The sequence below is a fragment of the Heptranchias perlo genome, chromosome 4 (genome assembly GCF_035084215.1).
Source record: "Heptranchias perlo isolate sHepPer1 chromosome 4, sHepPer1.hap1, whole genome shotgun sequence".
In the NCBI taxonomy this organism is placed as follows: domain Eukaryota; kingdom Metazoa; phylum Chordata; class Chondrichthyes; order Hexanchiformes; family Hexanchidae; genus Heptranchias; species Heptranchias perlo.
The window spans coordinates 28,956,654-28,964,649 of NC_090328.1; positions in this window are offsets into that span (position 1 = coordinate 28,956,654).

A 7,996-nucleotide genomic window follows, 5' to 3' on the forward strand; every position below is an offset into this window, starting at 1 on the left:
ACAATTGCGCTCCAAGCATGGAGTCTCACCTGCTGGGAGCACATATTAGGATATCACAGGCATGCTCCCAATGATCTTCTGCCCATTAATTGAATGGAAATTTGTAGGAAATGCCCACCTGATTTCCTTATATCGCCTCTTGGCAGTCAAGGTTTCCTTGCCAGCAGTTGTGCAATGATAAAATTAAATCCCCTAGGTGAATCCACAAACAACAATATCATCCGTGAAAAGGAGCACAAGAATTCTTCAGAAGTGCCTGAAACAGTCACACCAAGGCCAACCTTTCCAATGCCATCCAACAATTCACTTATGAAGACATCCAATAGGATGGATGACAATGCAGAACCTTACCTTACTTTTCTTTTGACTCATGGGATAGGTTCAATGAGTTCCCTCAAAAAAAAGAAAAACACATATCTGATATCAAGACTAATTTTTCCAATTTGCCAACAAACACTCTGAATTTTTTTAATTGCCAACTTTTGGCACTAAAATGGTGTCTGTGCTATGCAACTTCTGTACTGCTATGCAAATCCATAATGGAGTTGATTCTGTAGTCCCATTAAAGTGGTGGCAGGATATAATTTCTTCCATTCAACTAGTTCACTGACCTGACCTTGAAAGTTATACTTTACTCTCAAACAAAATCCAATTAAACACCACTTGGCATCTCAGAATGTTTTAGCACTATTACGCCTCAAACCTCACCAGCCATTATTCGCAACAAATTGTATTTTTCAAGCTAAAATAATCTTGGTCTTGATCTACAGTAAAGTCACCAGGTTTCACTCCCCACTTTGCTTGTTATTTCTCCCTTAATGTCACGGGTCTCTTGGCCCCACTGCATGCTCACTACATTGCCTGCTGCACCCCGGTCTGTAGAAAATGCTATACACACTCCAATCTCACTTGTAAATGTTAGTACACCTCTCCACTAAGCACCAATCCTGCTCTCTTGAAAACTCTGCTCTCACAAAATTTGACCCATGGCTGCTGCAATTCTGCAATCAGACAGCTGCAACACTGTCAATCATGTTGAAAGACCAAGGAACTGCATTTGGGCAACAGGATAGCTCAACAGCCTGTGAACCAGCTGCAGGTCATTGCTTGACAAATGCATCAGTTTGACAAATAACTGTTCAAGTGGATAAATAGGCATCGAGGAATTTTCAGCCATTTTCCATTCTTGAAACAGTCAGGAACGTCCTGCTCCAAAAATGCGTCTTTATTTCTGGGAAATTTAGCACACTGGGTGTATTTGCTGCAGCATGAAGTAGAGTGTGGTTTTTAAATTTTAATTTTAGTCAGAAAAAACTTGCATTTATATAGCACTGTATCACGTTCTCATGATACCCAAAGTGCCTCATTTTCAATGAACTACTTTCAAAGTGTAGTCACTGTTGTTGTGTAGGCAAATTTCTTACTTCATAGAATGTTTATAAATTTAGCAAACACATTCAGTAATGTAACTATATTCTATATTGTGCATACCTATGTTCGTAAGCCTGGTGAAATGATTCACCACGGTGATGACTCTTCTTTAACAAAGCACTCACCAGTATTCCCTCACAATTCTGTTTTACAATTATTGTTGCACATTCCTTGCCAAGAGAAGCAGCATTGTGTAGAGATGTTCTCCTGGAAACTAAATATCATATTCAAGGACTATAATATCAAAGAAATGGAGATTTAATTCTAAGGTTGAACAAATTAGGGGTGATCTCACGATCCAGCATTTGCAGGGAGCAAATTTTCCTCATAGTCTCCCTAAAAGTACTGGTTCCATCTGCAAATTCCAGATTATTGATGGGACCAAATTTGGAATACTGGAGGAAATTTTGATCTTCTGTGCTCCTGATGTGGAATATTGTGAGCTAGGAGTGCATATTAGGGCCGATTACATGCTTCCATGCTCGCAACGGGGGGTGATGCTTGCAGAGAGTGCACCACAGGAAAGTGGCTGCCACGTTTGCCAACAAACAACAGTGACTGCACTTCAGAAGTATTCACTGGCTGTGAAGTGCTTTGCAACGTGTTAAGGATGTGAGAGACGCTATATAATAGCAAATCCACTCTCTTTCTTTCTTTCCAAGTATGCTGCAATGCTACTCATCAGGAGGGCACCGTGCAGTGGAAAGCAGGGCACCTCTGTTCAGTACCATGTCATTCTAGACGACTTTGTCAATTATCAAATAAGGGGTTGGAATGTTGTGCCACCCTACCACTTGGCCACGGGCTCAGTTTCCTGTCTTCATATTTATTGTGCCAGCAACTGGGTTTTGCCAGGCAGTTTTGTAACCCAACCAACCCTTGAAAAGGGTAAAATATGCATAAAATATATTAGCATCCTTTGGAATTGCTATCGATATTTTTATCCCCATATGGTGCCACTTACCTTTAAGTGGTGCATTCCTTTAAATTTATACATTCTAAGCAGTCAGGCCCAATATGGTCTCTCAGCTTACCCATACTATGTAATGAAGCTGACCCCGCAAAGTCAAATTGGGTGAGCGAATTAACAGTCGGGCGTGTGCAAATTACATACCGACCAACCCCAAGCAGAGATGATTGGAAAATTCACCCAACGAGGTTGGAAAAGTTTTATGGACAGCGCTAGGACAATTATGGTCCCAAAAATGGGTGGGGGGGGTCACATTCTGATGTAATTGCTGAGATGCACCTTACCAGGAGCTCTACTGCAGATCTTGCCAAAGATGAAGGGATCAGGGGGAGGTTCTTTCATTTCAATGCGCCATAGAATCTTACAGCACAGGAGGAGGTTATTCGGTCCATCATGCCTTTGCCAATTCTTTGAAAGAGCTATCCAACTAGTCTCACTCCCCTGCTCTTTCCCCATAGCCCTGCAAATCTTTCCTTTTCATGTATATATCCACTTAGCTTTTGAAAGTTATTATTGAATCTGCTTCCACCACCCTTTCAGGCTGTGCATTCCAGATCATAACAACTCGCTGCGTAAAAATCATTCTCCTCCTCTCCCCTCTGGTTCTTTTGCTAATTATCCTAAATCAGTTTTCTCTGGCTACTGACTCTCTTGCCAGTGGAAACAGTTTTTCCTTATTTACTCTATCAAAACCCCTCATAGTTTTGAACAACTCTATTCAATCTCCCCATAACCTTCTCTTCTCTAATCTCTCTACATAACTGAAAAACCTCATCCCTGGTACAATGCTGGTAAATCTCCAAATCTCCAAGAACATCTAATGTGTCAGCCATAATAGACAGGCTGGAAAGTTCAGCACAACTAGTTGATTCCAGGAGTAGCAGCTGGGTCCCTCGGAAAGAAGTTATACGTCCCCCTCCGTTATCCATTTTGCAAAGGACCGCTTTAAAATTATGTTTAAAGCAAACAGAAATATTTCTTATGGGGTCCAGGTCATAATCCCAGCATGGACACAAAGAATGAGTGGAAATGGATTTCCCATTTTGTACTCATTACTATAAATGTATAATCTAGGCTGACACTTCACTGCAGTACTGAGGGAGTGTTGCAATGTTGGAGGTGCAGTCTTACAGATGAGATGTTAAACCAAGGCCCCGTTTTCCTTCTCAGGTGGACATAAAAGATCCGATGGCACTTTTCGAAGAAGAGCAGGGGAGTCCCTGGCCTCTATTTATCCCTCAACTAACACCACTAAAAAAAAAACAGAATATCTGGTCATTATCTCGTTGCTGTATGTGGGACCTTACTACGTGCAAATTGGCTGCTGCGTTTCCTACTTTACAATAGTGACTATATTTCAAAAAGTAGTTCATTGGCTGTAAAGTGCTTTGGGATGTCCTGAGGTTGTGAAAGGCACTACATAAATGTAAGTTCTTTCTTCCTTTCTTTTCTATTACTTTTTCATTAAAATTATCCTCAAGACTAATTTCACTCTCCGTATATCCATGGGATTGACTATCTCTGAGTTGGGAAAAGGAGCCAAAGCTCAAAACAACCGCAGACTCTTTTGTTAACTGTTTTTCTCTTTGCAGAAAGTGTCCATTTTCAACACATGATTTCCATATTTCACTGTTAGTTGTTAGACATTTTCTAAAAAAATGGGCCAGTTGCTTCCGTTTGATCTTATTGGTGTTTCTAATGGGACTCTTTTCTGCAGCCAACACCAGAGGTCCTGAATATTGCTACTGGGGACCTGAAGCTACAATGAGGCAGGTTATGCTGCCGATTACTAAAACGACCTGGTTCCTAGCAACCAGACCTACTTTAGCAGTGCGCTGGTCGGAGGCAGTCCCTGCTAAGAAATATACACCCTCATCCGAGGAAAATATGCGAGCTCATAAGGATAGGGTCAGCCAGTTTGTGAAGGTTCTGGCTCACATGCAGTGAAAGATTCTCAGAAAAGTGTGATTCCCATTCTGCGGGGCAGCTGGATTGCACTTCGAAAATTCTTCCATTGCGCCAAGTTTTTGTCAGAAGGCTCGCATGGATGGTGGTACTAGGCTTCTCCTGAATGGGCACACAGCTAGAATTGGGTCAAAACTGAGGGATCAGATTGTGGATCTCCTTGAGAGGTATCCTGTTGAGGACCTTTGTGCTACCTTCTTCATTCAATGCCATCATCCGACACCAGAACCCCATAAGGTTTGGTTTGAGATCTAAGTTAGAGACGGATCGAAAACTCATATACTCAATTCACTTAAGGCCATTAGTCATGCATGGGAGTGTTACATGCTTTCATCTGGCCACAATATTGACCAACATTCTCAACCTGCCTCAGCAATCACTCCATTGCTGAAATATAGGGATTCATATCATAGGTGTGGCCTCTCTTTTGTAACCTGGAATGCCAACTCCTTGGTTAATAAGAAGTCCAAGATCAGACCAGGAATCAATTTGTGTCCTTGCCTTCAGGAAACATGTGGAATGATCAATGATTATCAAGCAGTTCAATTGCCTGAGGACCTAGATACAGATACAAACAGGGCGTAGCTCTCATTATTAATCAGGACCCCCTAGCATCTTTGGTGAACCTGCTCTGAACAATAATATTCTTTAAGGGATCTAGGCATTAGCTTGTGGAATCTGTTTACAATCCTCAGAAGCTACATTGTTCTCAGCCCTGGATGATCCTTAAGATGAAGGACTCTGCAGAATAGTTTCTACATTGATCCGCATGGGTTACATGTCAGGTCTGGAGCTTCAAAGATGATACAAAGCCCTCCAGCAGCAGTGCTCTCTGCTTCCCTTCCAAGGTTTACCAGTTATGTGGCTTTGTGCCATAGGATAGAGAGACACACAGCAATTGATTATAGTCATGAATAGCTTTGCTTTCAAATTGCATTGTTCATAGTCACTGGGAACCCTCAAACCACTGGTCAGGAGAGGGCAGCTCTTAGCTGTCTTGGAAAATATGCTGGCCTGAAGGCAGAAGGTGACTACTGAGTTAGAGTGGCCGACAGTTTTTGAGGTAGGAACAATCAGGCCAAGATGCTCAGCCACAAGAAGGATGCTGCGGAACTTGAAGCCTAGAACTGGGTCTGTGTGACTGCGAGAGGGTGCACTTGATGGCAGATGATGCGGCAAATGATTTACATGCCTCAGCAGCTAAGGTCATAAATGAACCAACAGAGTAACCACATAGTGGGTGGAACACACACCAGTTTCCAGAAGGGCTGAAGGTCTAGAAATTTCTGGAGCTGGTCCTTATTATTTATTCACGGAGAATTCTCGATCATAGTGCTGGACTACAGCAGTTCAAGGCGGCGGCTCACCATCACCTTCTCTAGGGCAATTAGGGATGGACAATAAATGCTGGCCTTGCCAGCGACACCCACATCCCATGGATGAATTTTTAAAAAATTGCACATACCTACACAGCCCTTAAAAGTCCATTGGGACAATTAATAGGCTGCAATAAATAAAAGTAGGTGCACACGGGGGCAAAAGAGCTTAGCCTTTAAAATGACTTCAAAATATTTCTTCTGTGTATTTCAACTTTTGCAAAGGCTGCTTGGGATACAGGATATTATGATTCTTCCAGCTTGTAGGATTCTCCAAATATCCAGGGGGTTATTGATCGTGTGGGCATTCCAGGTGTCAGTGAACAGCAGTGGATCATACAGGTCGATGACTGCTTCACAAATCTTTTATTTTAAGACAATCCTCTGTGCCTGAGGTATTTGAAGGAGAAGGTGGATTTGAAGGAAAGCTCCTGAGATAAGGCTATCTACCCTCTGCAAACTTGCCTTAATGACAATCATGAGAGACTCAGGATCAGAAAACAAATGAAGATACAACAGCGCCCATGCATCTACCAGGGTGATCATGGAACAGATAACTGACATCTTGAAACTGCACTTCAGATGCTTAGATATGAGGGGTTTTGATAGAGTAGATAGGGAGAAACTATTTCCACTGGCAGGAGGGTCAGTAACCAGAGGACACAGATTTAAGATAATTGGCAAAAAATCCATGGGGAATGAGAAGAAAGTTTTTTTATGCACTGAGTTTTTACAATCTGGAATGCGCTACCTGAAAGGGTGGTGGAAGCAGATTCAATAATAACTTTCAAAAGGGAATTGGATATATACTGGAAAGGGAGAAATTTGCAGGGCTTTGGGGAAAGAGCGGGGGAGTGGGACTAATTGGATAGCTTTTTCAAAGAGCCGGCACAGACACGATGGGCCAAGTGGCCTCCTTCTGTGCTGCATGATTCTATGATATGTCAGGGAGGGTATTGCAGAAGAGCCCTTCCTAAGTCTCCAAGATCATCTTTATTTGCTTCATGCCCCACAATCTATCCATCCAAAAAGGTCTCTGCTGGAGGTGGAGGAGGAGGCGGCAGCCAGCAGCAGTGGACCACGCTTATAATAAACCAGAGGATGATGAACCAGAGGATATCGCTGCAGAAACAGGAATAACAATAACTTGTACTTATATAGCGACTCTAATGTAGTAAAACATCCCAAGGCACTTCACAGGAGTGTTATCAGACACAATTTGACACCGGGCCACATTAGGAGATATTAGGACAGGTGACCAAAAGCTTGGTCAAAGGGGTAGGCTTTCAGGAGCATCTTAAAGAAGAGAGATGTAGAGAGGCAGAGTGGTTTAGGGAGGGAATTCCAGAGCTTACAGCCTAGACAGCTGAAGGCACGGTGGCCAATAGAGGGGCAAAAGAATTTGTGGGTGCATAAAAGCCCAGAATTAGAGCGATGCAGTGTTCTCGGAGGGTTGTCGGGCTGCAGGAGAATACTGAGACAGGGGAAGGCAAGGCCATGGAAGGATTTGAATACAATGATGATAGTTGTAAATTTGAGGCATTGGTCAACGAGCACAGGAGTGATGGGTGAACGGGACTTGGTGCACGTCAAGATATGGGCAGCAGAGAAAGAAAGAGTTGCATTTGTATAGCGCCTTTCACAACCTCAGGACATCCCAAAGTGTTTTACATCCAATTAAGTATTTTTGAAGTGTAGACACTGTTGTAATGTAGGAAACGCGACAGCTAATTTGCGCACAGCAAGCTCACACAAACAGCAATTTGATAATGACCAGATAATCTGTTTTATTGATGTTGGTTGAGGGATAAATATTGGCCAGGGCATTGAAATTGTTCTGCTACTCTTCTTCGAAAATAGTGCCATGGGATCTTTTACGTCCACCTGAAAGGCCTCGGTTTAACGTCTCATCCGAAAAACGGCACCTCCAACAATGCAGCAGTCCCTCAGAACTGCACTGGAGTGTCAGGCTAGATTTTGTGCTCAAGGTTCTAGAGTGGGGCTTCTGACTCAGAGGCGAGAGCGCTACCAACTGAGCCCAGCTGACACATAGGCAGCAGAGCAAGAACAGTGTGTTAGGTTGTCATAGAGAAGATGTTTCTAGCTGGCTGACCTGCACATTTCACTAATATTTCTGTCCACATTTGCACTACACTGTTGTTAATAACACCATACCCAGCACTGTCCTCTGCACAACCAAAACTACCACGGAAGCTCATCCACATATCCGCAGCAACCATATTCTGCACAAATA